Consider the following 16393-nt stretch of genomic DNA (forward strand, 5'->3'; position numbering starts at 1 on the left):
CGGCCGTTACACACCCACCAGACGGCCGTTACACACCCACCAGACGGCCGTTACACACCGACCAGACGGCCGTTACACACCCACCAGACGGCCGTCACACCCACCAGACGGCCGTTACACACCCACCAGACGGCCGTTACACACCAACCAGACGGCCGTCACACACCAACCAGACGGCCGTTACACACCGACCAGACGGCCGTCACACACCGACCAGACGGCCGTTACACACCAACCAGACGGCCGTCACACACCAACCAGACGGCCGTTACACCCCCACCAGACGGCCGCTCACACGCTCTGACCAGGCGGCCGCTACACCCCGACCAGACGGCCGTTACACAACCAGACGCCCGACCGTCAGCAGTAAAGCCAGCGGGACTGATCAGTCTCCCCGAGTTGGTCCAAAAAGTTCCTCAGAACACCGAAGAGACGAGACGTAATACGTCTCCATAACAGCAGCCGGCGCTCATCTGGATTGTCGCCCAAAAATGAAAACCGGCAGCTGATTGGACGAACGCGTCACGTGGGTCTGGCTGCTCCAGAAACTCAAAGCCAAGACCAAAACGTAGCAATGTAAACGTAGCCTACGTTGAAGACTGTTGCCTCAGAGACTCAAGGAACCACAAGTAACTCTGCCTGCTACTTATTTAGTCCAAGTGTAAGTATTTTTTAATGTTGTTTGCTGACCACAGCTAGACAACGTGTCCCGTCTGCTCTGCTCCGTCTGTCAGTGACGGTGTGCGGGACCTCAGACCTGGGACACAGAGAAACCTCCAGCCCATAAAAGGGGACAAGTCCAAAGATGTGGGCTTTGTCCTAAAGGCAGGGCAGGACAAAATGATGTAACAGAAGCAAACCATTCATTGGAAACTGAGATGTTGGCCACGTAAGAATGAGTTGTGCAGGGTGTCTGCAAGTCCTGGGAAATGTTTAATATCTCCGAAATTCTGTTCTTAAAATCAAAGGTTCTTCATGGTTTTCTTAAACATTATCTTTCTCTCTTATTTGATAAGAAATTAAAGCAGTCATGCAAACGTACAGCTGTTTCTGCAGGGTCTTAAAAAGTCATAATCTTGATTATTTTTGGTCAATACTGAAACCATGATTATTTGACTCAGTACTCACTGACTTTTGGAAAGATGTTTGCAGTTATTTAAGTAAAAAAACAGTGCAACAGTTCAACAAATCAACAGTGAATACACCTTGAACTGTGACGTTTCCCGTCATACTTTTCCCATTTGAACATTTTCTTTCATTCAGAACACGACAAACGAAGACTTTACGTGCAAAACGTAAATTAATCGTGTTTGTCGATTACTGTTTTTGTGATCATTTGGAGCCGAAATCGTAATCGTGGTTACAATTTTGATTAATTGCACAGCCCTACTATTCATCAGAGTTTCCAGAGCCCCTGGTGATACTTGGAGCAAAGTCTCATGTTGTGTCGAGCCTTCTTAGTGGTCTATAAACAGATATTTTGAGGCTAGCATCGTAGCGTCCCTAGCTCTCCCATTCAAAAGGCCATTTGACCCAAAAACCAGAATACGGTACATCTTAAAAGTGGCGTTTCCGTCCTAAATATGCTTTTAAATGAAAGTCTGACTCTGGTACATTCACAAAAAGACCCTAGGTTGGATTTTGGCGAGAGTTAGGCTTTAAAGGCCATAATGGCCACATGAAAAATCGTATATATCAGCCTGCGTCTCATGTTCCAATCATTGGTTTGCGGTCATCAGGGCAGGTTATTGTCCAACCAATCAGAGCTCCCTGGGGAGGCTGATCTCCCTGACGTCCCCGTGCGACCCCGTGCTGTTGGCGAAGCCCAGAGAGCCATGGCCTACCTCATGGTCGGGTACATTCACAGAAAGACCCTAGGTTGCATTTTGGCGAGAGTTACACTTTACATTTGACTTGGTGAAACCTGCAGAAACCCTGTTTTGATTTTGAATATTTCTTTCCATTGACAAAACTGGCAGTATTTTCCATTTAACATTGCCGTACAAAAATGTCAATGTCTATCTGTATTCTAAAGAAAAACCTTTGGGCACCTTGAAATAGTCACTGTTTCTGTGAGATACCTCTAAATAAAAAAGCATAAATATAAGATAAAAAGCTCATACTGCAGCTTATACTGTTTTCATGCTGAGGATGAGGCATTAAAATACCAGCAGAATGAAAAGGTTAGCATGAAATCATATCCGAGAGGGGGATTAAGCTAAAAGCAGTGTCCAGATGTTCCCAAATGTAGTTTAAATTATTGCTGCTTTTAGTTCTCTGTGCAGATTGTGTACAGCGTAAATCTGATGCTCTGCAGCATTAAAACGAGCCTCAAAAGACTCGGGACAAATATTCTGTATTGTTGAAAACCTCCTGGCTATAAAGACGGAGGAACGCTGTAGTTCATTGAAACAGAAGTCAAAGCTGCAGTCACTCCTTTCTCTTCTCTTAAAGGGAAGACATTACTTCATGCACAAAGTGCCAAAGCGGTACTTTTTAAGAAAGTTAGAAAAAGAAGGGAACTAAACAACAGGCTTGTTTATTGCTAAGGCCATATGGTAACAATTAAATCATGTAATAATAATGTAATAACAATAACTTATTGCACCAGTAAATTGCTGTTGAACGACAAAAACAAGCACTGTCGTGGAAGTTTCTTATGCAGCCAGAATGTATTTTAAAAAGTACAAGATGAAACGAATAAAGACTGCCGTATTTTCCGGACTTTAGTCGCACTGGACTATAAGTCGCATTTATTTAGACATTTATTTCACAAAATCCAAGACCAAGAACAGACATTTAATCTGGAAAGGAGAGTTATTAAACTACCCAACAGCCCCCAGAACAAGGGGCTGAATACGGTAGGTGTCCTCTACGTTAACGTAACACATTAACAGTTATTAAACTACCCAACAGCCCCCAGAACAAGGGGCTGAATACGGTAGGTGTCCTCTACGTTAACGTAACGTAGCTGCTCTGTTGACGAGCCTCTCCCAGCAGCACGTTGTTCAAGCCCCCATCTGTGGACTCCTTCCTCCAGCTCTGGCCGTCTGGATTTCAGCGCGACTAGCTTTCTTTGTTTTCTTCATTGCAGTAAGACTAACCTTTTCTCCAGTCCTTCACAAGTTTCTCTCTCACTCCAAACTCTCCTTCTGCTGCTCGATGACCGGTTTCGGCTGCGTGTTTTACTACCTGCAGTCTCCTGCAGCTTCTTTTTCTTTCTCAGTTGTCTTTAGGAGCAGCATATAGTCCTCACAAGCCTAGAGCGCCTCGCGGCTGTAGACGGTAATGTTTTCAGCATGAAATAACATTTAAAACATGTTACATTATATACATTTTGATATATAAGTCACACCTGACTATAAGTCGCAGGACCAGCCAAAGCATGAAGAAAAGTGAGACTTATAGTCCGGAAAATACGGTACTTACAATGAAAACCAAAGTTTGGTCTATGAGTATTTAATTATATATTTGCAAATACAGAGAACACGGTTTCGCCAGTACAATCAGCACATGAGGAAAGCGTCTTCTGGCAAGCAGGAATCAGTACAAGTACAGTAGTACAGTACCTCCCCTCCTGAAGCTTCTACGCAGGAGCAAACAGTTAAACAAAACACCATAAACAGTCCGAAATATCTTTACGACCTTGCCTTTTGCTCCGGTTTTAACACAAGACATAACAGCTGTTAATCACAGCTGCCAGAGACGGGAAGAATGTGTCTGCGAGACCCAGTTCACACTGTTTACGGTTACCAATTTGTTTATTTATTATCTCCTGAAGTCTAAAGACAGAAGGCTGAAAGAGGCCCCCAAAAAGAAAATACCTCAAGTGTCTCCAAGGTTTTACGATTTCAGCTGTTGCACATTGAGAATCTTCTAAGTTAAACACAAATGTAGCAGAATAATTCAAGTCGTAGTTACCATTACAGCACCAGATGGGAAAAGGGTATTTTACAATAACTTTGAATGCACTGCAAGGCTACCAGTTTCAAGTGAACGCACCGTTTGTGTTTTTTTAGACAACGGCAGCTGCAGACTGCTTAATGTCCCGCTGTTGGATCCTCTCCAGTGAAATACAGAGACACTTTACACCATTTAGCTGTCAGCATTTTAACCGTGTTTAATCCAGCAGCTAGCTAACGGTAGGCTAACGTTACCTGCTGTGTTAACTAGCATGACATACGGCGATGTTTCTGTTGCCTGTAGAGTCCGTTTCGGGTGCATCAGAGAGCAGCGCAGGCATATCAGTGGCACCTTTAGCTCCTGCATTCCTGAAGTCCTTACAACTCACTTGAAAATGTGGCAATGCAATAATAACTACACATAACAACATCATAAACAATAATATCTAAAAATCGTAAGACAAAAAACTAAACATACACTATCATTTCATGACACAACTCATTAATCTTGACTTACCGGTCATTAAGGCATTAGTGCTGTATTAGCACGGCGTCTCGGTACCCAACCCTAGTCATTACTTAGTTCCTCATGGGGGACGACAGAAACTACACACTGTAGCTTTAACTTGAAGAATCCTGTGGGGACCCTGAACGCTGTTATTGTTTGTGTTGTCTGTTTAATTGTAGCACTAACTTGGTTCTACTGCACGCTGACGAGGCTGCCTGCAGATGTGTCTGCAGACATTTTTTTGTTAGTCGGCCTCACGAGCACAGTCGTCGGCCAATTATCTCAAAATGGCATTAATCGGTCTGTCACTTCTTATGTTGCGTTGCAGTGGCAGCTGGAAGGAGAAGAAGTTTAAGCCGTACAACTTTGAGGCGATGGGCGTGGCCCCCTGACTGCGGCCATCTGCACCCGCTGATGAAAGTGCGAACGCAGTTCAGGCAGATCTTCCTCGAGATGGGGGTGAGTGGCTGTAAACATGGCAGCTGAAATTAAACATTTCACACACCCATAAAAACTTAAAGGTCCCATGACATGGTGCTCTTTGGATGCTTTTATATAGACCTTAGTGGTCCTCTAATACTGTATCTGAAGTCTCTTTTATACAGACCTTAGTGGTCCCCTAATACTGTATCTGAAGTCTCTTTTATATAGACCTTAGTGGTCCCCTAATACTGTATCTGAAGTCTCTTTTATATAGACCTTAGTGGTCCCCCTAATACTGTATCTGAAGTCTCTTTTATATAGACCTTAGTGATCCCCTAATACTGTATCTGAAGTCTCTTTTATATAGACCTTAGTGGTCCCCTAATACTGTATCTGAAGTCTCTTTTATATAGACCTTAGTGGTCCCCCTAATACTGTATCTGAAGTCTCTTTTATATAGACCTTAGTGGTCCCCCCTAATACTGTATCTGAAGTCTCTTTTATATAGGCCTTAGTGGTCCCCTAATACTGTATCTGAAGTCTCTTTTATATAGGCCTTAGTGGTCCCCTAATACTGTATCTGAAGTCTCTTTTATATAGACCTTAGTGGTCCCCTAATACTGTATCTGAAGTCTCTTTTATATAGACCTTAGTGGTCCCCCTAATACTGTATCTGAAGTCTCTTTTATATAGGCCTTAGTGGTCCCCTAATACTGTATCTGAAGTCTCTTTTATATAGACCTTAGTGGTCCCCCTAATACTGTATCTGAAGTCTCTTTTATATAGACCTTAGTGGTCCCCTAATACTGTATCTGAAGTCTCTTTTATATAGACCTTAGTGGTCCCCTAATACTGTATCTGAAGTCTCTTTTATATAGACCTTAGTGGTCCCCTAATACTGTATCTGAAGTCTCTTTTATATAGACCTTAGTGGTCCCCTAATACTGTATCTGAAGTCTCTTATATAGGCCTTAGTGGTAACCTTTCCCCTTATGACGTCATAAAGGGAAGACTCCTGATTGGCCCATCTGAGCTTTCATTTTCTCAAAGGCAGAGCAGGATACCCAGGGCTCGGTTTACACCTATCACCATTTCTAGCCACTGGGGGACCACAGGCAGGCTGGGGGAACTCATATTAATGTTAAAAAACCTCAAAGTGACATTTTCATGCCACGGGACCTTTATCAAAACCCCCACACATACAGTAAGTAACCCTCTGCTTGCTGTAGCTTCACAGAGATGCCGACCAACAACTTCATAGAGAGCTCTTTCTGGAACTTTGACTCGCTGTTCCAGCCACAGCAGCACCCGGCCAGAGACGCACACGATACCTTCTTCCTGTCCGGTGAGGCCGGTTTCTCTCTCTTACTCCCGTCCCACCTAGTCGTCACTTTTTTATTTTTATTTTTTTTAATAAAATACAAAACATACAATTCACAACATCTAACACAACCTCCCTTTGTCATCACCACCTACCCAGACAAAAATCAAAAGATGATGCAGTAACTACAATATTCCAGACCATTCACCAAAATAGCAACAAAATAGACAGTTGAAGTAGTTGTGGTGAAGCAGGACGTAGCAGGACATAGCAGGGCACTGCAGAGCGTAGCAGGGCGTAGCAGGACACTGCAGGACGTAGCAGGGCACTGTAGGGTGTAGCAGGGCACTGCAGAGCGTAGCAGGGTGTAGCAGGGCACTGTAGGGTGTAGCAGGGCACTGCAGAGCGTAGCAGGGTGTAGCAGGGCACTGTAGGGTGTAGCAGGACGTAGCAGGGCATAGCAGGGCACTGCAGAGCGTAGCAGGGCACTGCAGGGCATAGCAGGGTGTAACAGGGCACTGCAGGGCGTAGCAGGGCATAGCAGGGTGTAACAGCACTGCAGAGCGTAGCAGGGTGTAACAGGGCACTGCAGGGCGTAGCAGGGCATAGCAGGGTGTAACAGCACTGCAGAGCGTAGCAGGGTGTAACAGAGGCACTGCAGGGCGTAGCAGGGCACTGCAGAGCGTAGCAGGACGTAGCAGGGCACTGCAGAGCGAGCAGGACGTAGCAGGGCACTGCAGAGCGTAGCAGGACGTAGCAGGGTACTGCAGAGCGTAGCAGAGCGTAGCAGGACGTAGCAGGGTGTAGCAGGGCACGGAGCATGACCACGGCGACAGCTGCAACCATGATTTAGGTGCCATCCTAATCCAAGGAAAACTGCTGGTGAAAAGACATAAGGACTCTGGGTAATAAGCTCCCCAGAGCTGAGTTAGTAACAAGCATTTCTAGGACATGGATGCACACAGATGGGAAAGAGAGAGAGAGGAGCTGTAGATGACACAGTAACTACAATTTCCAAGACCATTTAACAAAACGGCAACAAAATAGACAATAAACCAAATAAACATGTATAAATGACACCACCATCAGCCCATCATACACGTCTCTCCCCAGCACAAAGCTTCTTAGGAGCCCTCCACAAAGTTCAGGTACTTTCCCCATTTTCTAGTCTAGACATCCAGTCTAGCAAACCGGTTAAATGACATAAAGCTTATAGTTACGGAGTGATGTTAAATTGTATTTTCTGTTTTATAAGTTTACATTTGGGCCACAAAAAATGTACTATTGGCCACCATATTTAGGGTCTTGGTGGCCTATGGGGCCAGTGCTTACAAATATTAGATTAGATTCAACTTTATTGTCATTGTGCAGAGTACAAAGACAATGAAATACAGTTTGCATCCAACCAAAAGTGCAATGTGATATTCAAGTATAGACAGGACAAGAGAGAGAGAGCAGTGTAGACAGTGTACAGCTGGTTAACAGAAGGTGGTTTAGAGTAATATATATTAAATATAAATGTGTGAGGTGTATTAGCAGTTACCTTATAAGAGCAGAATAAATGTGTCTATGTAATATTAGCGTCCATCCCTGTCATTTTACTCTGAACATCTTTTTTTTCAGACCCAGCTCTCGCCCACGAGTTCCCACAGGACTACCTGGAGAGAGTGAAGAAGGTCCACTCAGAGGGAGGCTTCGGCTCACAAGGGTGAGATGCAATCACACGTAAAAATGAACCGTCTTTGACAATATTACCGAATATCTCGTCTCGCATTGCCAGACCTTCCTCCACCACGCTAACCTGACTCCAGATGGATTGTTGGCATTTGCTCGGCATATCCATCTGGGAACTTTCCGTTGGAGAACGTTTGGGAAGGGGCGAAAATCCTGTTTAGCTGATTGGATAAACCATCCGTCCATCACCACCTATGTTGGTGATGGACGGCCAAATCAACCAATCAGATCAACGATGTATCCGAAACCAGTCGGGAGAAGAGCAACAACATCTTTTCCTCCGAGAAAAGCCTCCAGTGCCGTTTTTTCTCTTCTTTCAACGAAGGAATATTTTCTATTTCAGATCAAACTCACGCGATAGCTACGCTCATCTCATCCGTGGAAGCCGCCACGTTGTTCAGACTGAACAGTCGCTTCTCGTTGCGTCGCACCTAAACCCGCCTCAAAACCAACCCTGATTGGTCGGTCGTTTAGCGTACAGCTCCAAATGTTCTCTGTCTCAAGACGCCAGACTGATCTGCGAGTGGAGAACTGGAGCTCGCCAGATCAGGACGCTCTCACGAGGCTACCACAGCGCTGTGGAGGAAGGTCTGTCTAGTCCACACAGCATTCTGGGATGGGAGGACAACCTGCTCTGGTTTATTGGCATTTCTTTAAACCAATCACAATCATTGTGGGCGGGGCTAAGCTCCGGACGGAGCCACGGTGCCTCTGCCTCTACGGTATATCACAGTATTTTCTTTCTTTTGCTTGACTGGGTCTTTATTTAGGTTTAGAATGGCTTATTCTACTGTCAGTATTCAGTGTCAGAATATAAAGATAAACGTTTCAGTGTCATCATGTTTACTAAAAAGTTTTAATTACTAAAGGGTTTGCTTGGCTCCACAACATTATACAATGTTTAAACACTACCTTGACCCCAGGTAACGTTAGGTTGTTGAAGTGGGTGTAGCTCCGCTGTCAGCTTGCTTCGGTGGTGTTTGAATAATGTTAGTAGGTTGGCGAGGCAAGACATCCTAAATCCAGTGTGTTAATCATTGCTCTGAACCCGTCTTTTCTCGACGGTCTGTAGTGGGACCGTAGGTGGATTGTTATTGCGTTCATTATGTTGCTCCGCTGCATGCTTGAGGTGACAGGTCTTAACGTTAGCACGGCCGAGTAACGTTAGCACGACGAGTACAGTTAGCATGATTTTTTTACTAATGTGTACATTCAAAAGTAGTTTTAGTCGTGCAACAGAAACCTCAGATTGGACAGATAGTCTAGCTAGCTGTCTGGATTTACCCTGCAGAGATCTGAGGACCAGTTAACCATAGTCCTCACACATCCACCGGAGGTTAGAACCCCAACACAGAGACAGAGGAAGGGGACGGACATCTGTTAGACAGCGGGATATTTCCGGCAACACCTGAACAATCCCGGAAATGGATTGCGTCCATATAGACTACTTAATATCCTGTCTTTTTGACAGGTACAAATATGACTGGAAGATAGAGGAGGCTCAAAAGAACATCCTCCGCACTCACACTCACGGCAGTCAGCGCACGCATGCTGTATAAACTGGCACAACAGGTGAGCTGCACGTCTCGTACACACACTTGTTTAGCTGTGGAGGAAGTAACGGTGGTCAGTCCACTAATGCTATCGGGACATAAACCATCTGAGGCTGGCTAACTCATTTCTTTTTTCAAAGACATTGGACTGCAAAACGGAGACATACCTAGAGAGTTTCTTTGTGGTGTGGGAGGTGGAGGATAGGGGGGCTATATACCTCGCACAAATAGTGTTGTAGTCAAGACCACCTAAACCAAGACCAAGTCATTACCAAGACCAGAGTGTACTGAGACCGAGACAAGACCGAGACTTTGAGGGGTTGAGACCGAGACAATGAGGGGTTGAGACCCGAGACTTTGAGGGGCTGGAGACCGAGACTTTGAGGGGTTGAGACCGAGACTGAGGCGAGACTGAGACTTTGGGGGGTTGAGACCGAGACAAGACTGAGACTTTGAGGGGTTGAGACCGAGACTTTGGGGGGTTGATACCGAGACGAGACCGAGACTTTGGGGGGTTGATACCGAGACGAGACCGAGACTTTGGGGGGTTGATACCGAGACAAGACTGAGACTTTGAGGGGTTGAGACCGAGACTTTGGGGGGTTGAGACTGAGACAAGACCAAGACTTTGGGGGGTTGAGACCGAGACAAGACTGAGACTTTGAGGGGTTGAGACCGAGACTTTGAGGGGTTGAGACCGAGACAAGACCAAGACTTTGAGGGGTTGAGACCGAGACTTTGAGGGGTTGAGACCGAGACTTTGAGGGGTTGAGACTGAGACAAGACCGAGACTTTGAGGGGTTGAGACTGAGACTTTGAGGGGTTGAGACCGAGACTTTGAGGGGTTGAGACCGAGACTTTGAGGGGTTGAGACTGAGACTTTGAGGGGTTGAGACCGAGACTTTGAGGGGTTGAGAACGAGACTTTGAGGGGTTGAGACCGAGACAAGACCAAGACTTTGAGGGGTTGAGACCGAGACTTTGGGGGGTGAGACTGAGACAAGACCGAGACTTTGAGGGGTTGAGACCGAGACTTTGAGGGGTTGAGACCGAGACTTTGAGGGGTTGAGACCGAGACTTTGAGGGGTTGAGACCGAGACTTTGAGGGGTTGAGACTGAGACAAGACCGAGACTTTGAGGGGTTGAGACCGAGACTTTGAGGGGTTGAGAACGAGACTTTGAGGGGTTGAGACCGAGACAAGACCAAGACTTTGAGGGGTTGAGACCGAGACTTTGAGGGGTTGAGACCGAGACTTTGAGGGGTTGAGACTGAGACTTTGAGGGGTTGAGAACGAGACTTTGAGGGGTTGAGACCGAGACAAGACCAAGACTTTGAGGGGTTGAGAACGAGACTTTGAGGGGTTGAGACCGAGACAAGACCAAGACTTTGAGGGGTTGAGACCGAGACTTTGAGGGGTTGAGACCGAGACTTTGAGGGGTTAACTAAAACCAGATCCCTGAAACATACAGTATATACAAAGCTAGCTAATATTTATAGCTAGTATTTGCTAAAACCCCTTTGGGTGGAGAGATGAGAGTTGTGGTACAGAGGCAGATTGATGACCTTTCTTTATGCTTCCTTACTGAGTGCCAGTAGGAAATATTAGGTGTCAAATACGCTTCCACGAAGCCACAGAAAACTAGTTCAAACATCTTAAAAACACATTAAACAATAATTCCCACCGGGCAGTACTATGTCATCACTAAGTCTCTCTGTCTCGCTCTCTCTCTCTGTCTGTCTGTCTGTCTCTCTTTCTCTCTCCCTCTGTCTGTCTGTCTGTCTGTCTGTCTCTCTCCCTCTGTCTCTCTCTCTGTCTCTCTGTGTCTCTCTCTCTCTCTGTCTCTCTCTCTCTGTCTCTCTCTCTCCTTCTGTCTGTCTCTCTGTCTGTCTGTCTGTCTGTCTCTCTCTCTGTGTCTCTCTCTCTCCTTCTGTCTGTCTCTCTCTCTGTCTGTCTGTCTGTCTCTCTCTCTCTGTGTCTCTCTCTCTCTGTCTGTCTGTCTGTCTGTCTCTCTCCCTCTGTCTCTCTGTGTCTCTCTCTCTCTCTGTCTGTCTCTCTCTGTCTCTCTCTGTCTCTCTCTGTGTCTGTCTGTCTCTCTCTCTCTCTCTCTCTCTCTCTCTCTCTCTCTCTCTCTCTGTCTCTCTCCCTCTGTCTCTCTCTCTCTGTCTCTCTCCCTCTGTCTCTCTGTGTCTGTCTCTCTCCTCTGTCTCTCTCTCTCTCTCTCTCTCTCTCTCTGTTCCTCTCTCTCTCTCTCTCTCTCTCTCTGTCTCTCTCCCTCTGTCTCTCTCTCTCTCTCTCTGTCTCTCTCTCTGTTCCTCTCTCTGTCTCTCTCTACCTCTCTCTCTCTGTCTGTCTCTCTCCCTCCCTCCATCTGGTCACCTTTGTGTTGGACCGTCCATCCACCAGGAGAAGTTCACCCCCGTCAAGTATTTCTCCATCGACCGCGTGTTCAGGAACGAGACCCTGGACGCCACCCATCTGGCCGAGTTCCACCAGATCGAGGGAGTGGTGGCCGACTACGGCCTCACGCTGGGAGACCTGATCGGCATCCTGCATCAGTTCTTCACTAAACTAGGTCAGTGTTTCCTCTGTGTTTAAAATCCTGGCAACCAAATAAACAACAGGGCGAGTAGCCGAGTACACTTGTCACTCAATCTTAAGCCAGCTACACACCAACCCGATAACCGTCCGTCTGACAGTCTGGGAGGTCGGTGACTCGAGTCTGGTCGGTGTATTCGTGCCGTCGTCCGTCGGAGGGGCCGTCGGCCTTCATTTGGGCTGATTTGACATGTATAATCGGGGCGGGCACTGCTGGCAGTCAGACTCAATGACCCATCTGGTTGGTGTCTAATGGCCGTCTGGTGGGTGTGTAACGGCCGTCTGGTCGGTGTGTAACGGCCGTCTGGTTGGTGTGTAACGGTCGTCTGGTGGGTGTGTAACGGTCGTCTGGTAGGTGTGTAACGGCCGTCTGGTCGGTGTGTAACGGGCGTCTGGTGGGTGTGTAACGGGCGTCTGGTGGGTGTGTAACGGGCGTCTGGTGGGTGTGTAACGGGCGTCTGGTCGGTGTGTAACGGGCGTCTGGTGGGTGTGTAACGGCCGTCTGGTGGGTGTGTAACGGCCGTCTGGTCGGTGTGTAACGGCCGTCTGGTCGGTGTGTAACGGGCGTCTGGTGGGTGTGTAACGGCCGTCTGGTCGGGTGTAACGGCCGTCTGGTCGGTGTGTAACGGCCGTCTGGTCGGTGTGTAACGGCCGTCTGGTCAGGGGTGTAACGGCCGTCTGGTCAGGGTGTGTAACGGCCGTCTGGTGGGTGCGTAACGGCCGTCTGGTGGGTGAGTAACGGCCGTCTGGTCGGTGTGTAACGGCCGTCTGGTCGGTGTGTAACGGCCGTCTGGTGGGTGTGTAACGGCCTTTTAGGCAAAGTGACAAACGGCAACGAAATCCACGGCATGAAATCCTCACCCATGAAATATGACCGCTACAGTTTATTGGCAAATAGCATTGTGGACACTGAATTTGATTATTATCAGACCCCTGATGAGACAAGAAGCTAACATCAGCGACTGCTGCGGTCCCTCTGACTCCCGTTGCAGGAGGCGTTGTGTTCCCGACACGCTGTATTAACGTTTTAAAACCGTTTTCCAGGTTAGTGGGGGTGCATACCGCTCAAAACCAACATGAAAAACGTAGTAATGTTCACTCAGTGTTTAGTTTTGTTGTTAAACTGTGTGTAAAATGAGCAGTGACTAATATTGAGACTATTTGCTGGATGGTTTCAAGCTAACGGTTGGTAGTTGACATTAGCAGATAAGCCCATTGACAGCGACGTTATTGTTCATATTTTGGGATATAAGGTTTAGGTGCAGCCCCCGAGCCATTTTAGGCAGCACCTAAACTGAATGAAGGAAACTAAAAGACATTTCTCAGATCTAATTATTGTAGTCGGACTTCTTTAGCTTTACGTTTTCTCTTTAAGCTTCTTGAGTGTTGTAGCTTTTCCAACGTTTCAGACACAGATATGGAAATAATAACGGTCCTAAATGATGGGAAAAAATGACTTCCACAAAGGGACACAAACCAACTACAAACAGACGCCAAATGACCACATAACAGTTTCTGATGTTCATTTTCAAGCCGCACAAATCTTCTTTTTCTAGGAATTACCAAACTTCGCTTCAAGCCTGCCTATAACCCGTACACAGAGCCCAGCATGGAGGTGTTCAGCTACCACGAAGGTAAAGTACAAATCCTCTGGATGATCTGGCTCTGTTAGTGAAATCTGACAGATCTTGTGGGCAGTGTCGTCCCAAACTGTCTCCCAATTAATTACGTTCCCCTCAGGGCTCGAAATGAATGTTGATATCACAACATTCATGCTCAATATCGTGCAGCCCTAGTCTTTGTAGGACAGTGCTGTTTTGTGTTTGTGTTGTGTGTCAACTGTATATAATTAGTCTCGTTGTCGTGCATACAGGACTCCAAAAGTGGGTGGAGGTGGGAAACTCGGGGGTGTTCAGACCAGAGATGCTGCTGCCCATGGGTCTCCCTGAGGACGTGTCTGTGATCGCCTGGGGACTGTCTCTGGAAAGGTGAACACACCACACTGACTATGAATGTGTCACATATAGAGAGAATACAAACTGTTTTTCTTCCAAATGTTCCATTTTCAGCGTGTAACGTTAGCTTGCTAGCTCGTAGGGCTGTGTATTGGCAAGAATCTGGCGATACGATACGTATCACGATACATGCGTAAGGCGATATATTGGGATTTCTTTTATAGTATAATTTTAGAAAAACTAATATTTAAAGAAAGACATGGTGTGCAAACTGCCAGTTTGGGATTGTGGTTCCCAGGTTCTTAGTGAGCTAATGTTTACATGCTAAAGTAGGCCAAAGGTCAGCCATAGCTACGTTGTTAGCTTCTAGCAAAAAGTCAGGCACTGCTAGGCCCTGCTAGGCCCTGTTAGGCCCTGTTAGGCCCTGCTAGGCCACTGCTAGGCCCTGCTAGGCACTGTTAGGCACTGCTAGGCACTGTTAGGCACTGTTAGGCACTGTTAGGCACTGTTAGGCCCTGCTAGGCCCTGCTAGGCCCTGCTAGGCCCTGCTAGGCCACTGCTAGGCCCTGCTAGGCCCTGTTAGGGCACCGTTAGGCACTGCTAGGCACCGTTAGGCACTGTTAGGCACTGTTAGGCACTGCTAGGCACCGTTAGGCACTGTTGGGCACTGTTAGGGTTTTAAACTAGAGATGTTCCCATACCGATACCAGTATCTGCTCCGATACTGCCTAAAACGCTGGTATCGGTATCAGGAAGTACTGGAGTTAATGCAGCGATCTGATATCACGTAATAAAGCCCTAAAGAATATCTACGTTAAAGTAGTTCATTTACGTTCTTTTTCCGTTATAACTGACTGTCAAACTGGCGTTCATTGTTTGTGTTCAGTTCAAGTTGAGGTATCAGAATCGGTATCGGGACATCTCTAGTTTAAACACAACATAAAGTGAACCACTGTCTGACATGACAATGTTTTCACGTAAACTAAAAAACAAAAACAATAGAACTCTATTGTGCGGTTGTTTGTTGTGTGCGTAGAGAAGGGTTTGACCCTGGGGTAGCAGCGGGGAGAGGCAGGCTCATCCTGGCAACGTACTTGTGTTGATCCAGACTCCTAATGTAGACTCGCTGTGACACGTACAGTAAATAAGTCCCATAATCAGGGTTCAAAATGTAGTTTTTCGTACACCAGTGAATGTCTAAACTTTACCAGCCACTCAATACATTACCATTGGCTTTTTGTGAGTGAAGCTAAGCTATCAGCCACTTTGGCTGGTGCTAATTTTGGGGGGACCGTGAGCAAGGCAGCTTCATTTGTATAGCACATTTATGATTGAGATTTCTCTTGGCACAGCTACCAGAAGACTTCCAACTTTCAGACAGGTTGCTCACGTCACATCTACGTCTTCAAGCTCAGTTGGAGGCTGCTCAGTAACGCTCAGCCATCAGCGGGAAAGAGACGTCACTGGTCTCCGTCCAGAGACACGGGGTCACATTGTCCATGTCTTTAACGGTCTGTGATATAAACTACTGTTAATGTAAGAACTCAGCCTTCTTCTCTGCCTTGCAGGCCCACCATGATTAAATACGGCATCAACAACATCAGAGAGCTGGTGGGACACAAAGTGAACCTCCAGATGGTCTACGACAGCCCCATGTGTCGACTGGGGTCCTGAAGTTTAACCTTATTATTATTTAGAATTGGACCCACCTCTCCTTTACCTGGACTCATTTCTACGCCTCACCCTCCTCCTTCATGCTGAGACTGACGCAGAAGGACTTCACACAGACTTATTCAAAGGGCTTTCACACACAGGAGCAGCCTTTTATATGAACTTAATATTCAAAAAACATCATGCAAATCTTAACGTTGTTACGTACTAAGAAGAGTTTGTTGCACCCCGCTACTTCAGAACACCAGCTGCTTGAACAGGGAATATCTGACTGCTGTTATATGACAGATAATTAATAATAATAGTTCAATAAAAATGCTTATTTTGTTCCCAAATACCTGCAGCCTGACTTGTTTGTTGTTGTTAACATGACGCTGGAGGTCGGATTGTGAGGATCCAGGACTTAGCCAAAGATTTGAACATCAACAACTTCTCAGCCCCTCCCCCCTTTCTGCTGAAGCCCAAAACGGTCTCCTAAGCCCCTCCCCCCACAAGGGAGAATGAATACGTGTGCATGAGCAGTGATTGACACGCAGTTAGACACCCCCCCCTGGCCCTGATTGGTCCATCTGAACAGTTAGACACCCCCCTGGCCCTGATTGGTGCATCTGGACAGTTAGACACTGTCCCTGGCCCTGATTGGTGCATCTGAACAGTTAGACACCCCCCTGGCCCTGATTGGTGCATCTGAACAGTTAGACACCCCCCCCTGGCCCTGATTGGTGCATCT

The 16393-nt window shown here is 46.6% G+C and overlaps 1 non-coding gene and 1 pseudogene across 2 annotated transcripts; both read left to right on the top strand.

Moving 5' to 3' along the window:
* Nucleotides 1-704: 704 nt before the first annotated feature.
* LOC144530857 (small Cajal body-specific RNA 11) lies at nt 705-840 on the top strand. The gene has a single exon (XR_013503161.1).
* An 854-nt stretch (nt 841-1694) lies between these two features.
* On the top strand, nt 1695-15998 carry LOC144529778 (phenylalanine--tRNA ligase alpha subunit-like; annotated as a pseudogene). The gene is made up of 9 exons (XR_013503051.1): nt 1695-1855; nt 4739-4867; nt 6062-6178; nt 7778-7862; nt 9360-9460; nt 11846-12014; nt 13594-13671; nt 13911-14025; nt 15561-15998. The product of XR_013503051.1 is annotated as a phenylalanine--tRNA ligase alpha subunit-like (transcript).
* Nucleotides 15999-16393: the final 395 nt, after the last annotated feature.

Source organism: Sander vitreus, chromosome 15 (assembly GCF_031162955.1).
Source record: "Sander vitreus isolate 19-12246 chromosome 15, sanVit1, whole genome shotgun sequence".
Lineage (NCBI taxonomy): Eukaryota > Metazoa > Chordata > Actinopteri > Perciformes > Percidae > Sander > Sander vitreus.